Here is a 929-nt window from a genome sequence, read left to right as displayed (position 1 = left end):
GCCCAGGATCTTCTAGCTTTCATAGTCTCTGGTGAGAAGTCTGCCATAATTCTGATAGGTCTGCCTTTTTATGTTACTTGACCTTTTTTTTCTTACTGCTTTTAAAATTCTTTCTTTGTTTTGTGCATTTAATTATTATGTGATGGGAGAAATTTCTTTTCTAGTCGAGTCTATTTGAATTTCTGTAGGCTTCTTGAATGTTCATGGGCATCTCTTTCTTTAGTTAGGGAAGTTTTCTTCTATAATTTTGTTGAATATATTTACTGGTGCATTACATTGGGAGTCTTCACTCTCTTCTATACCTATTATCCTTAGATTTGGGCTTCTCATTGCATCCTTGATTTCCTGGGTGTTCTGGGTTCGGAGCTTTTTGCTTTTTGCATTTTCTTTGACTGTTGTGTCAATGTTTTCTATGGTGTCTCCTTCCCCTGAGATTCTCTCTTCTATCTCTTCTATTCTGTTGGTGATGCTTGCATCTATGACTCCTGATTTCTTTCCTAGGTTTTGTATCTCCAGGGTTGTCTCTCTTTTTGATTTTTTTATTGTTTCTATTTCCATTTTTAGATTCTGGATGGTTTTGTTCATTTCCTTCACCTGTTTGATTGTGTTTTCCTGCAATTCTTTAAGGGATTTTTTGTGTTTCCTCTTGAAGAGCTTCTAGCTGTTTACCTGTGTTCTTCTGTATTTCTTTGAGGGTGCTATTTATGTCTTTCTTAACATCCTGTATCATCATCATAAGAAGTGATTTTATATCTGAATCTTGCTTTTCCGGTGTGATGGTGTGTCTAGGACTTGCTATGGTGGGAGAATTGGGTTCTGATGATGCCAAGTAACCTTGGTTAGCGTTGTTTATTTTCTTTTTCTTTTTTCTTTTTTCTTTTTTTTAGATATTTTCTTTATTTACATGTAAATTTCTCCATTCCCAGTTT

This window comes from Mastomys coucha, unplaced genomic scaffold, assembly GCF_008632895.1.
Source record: "Mastomys coucha isolate ucsf_1 unplaced genomic scaffold, UCSF_Mcou_1 pScaffold20, whole genome shotgun sequence".
Lineage (NCBI taxonomy): Eukaryota > Metazoa > Chordata > Mammalia > Rodentia > Muridae > Mastomys > Mastomys coucha.
The sequence above is the reverse complement of the archived record's forward strand: the minus strand, read 5'-3'. Positions refer to the sequence as shown.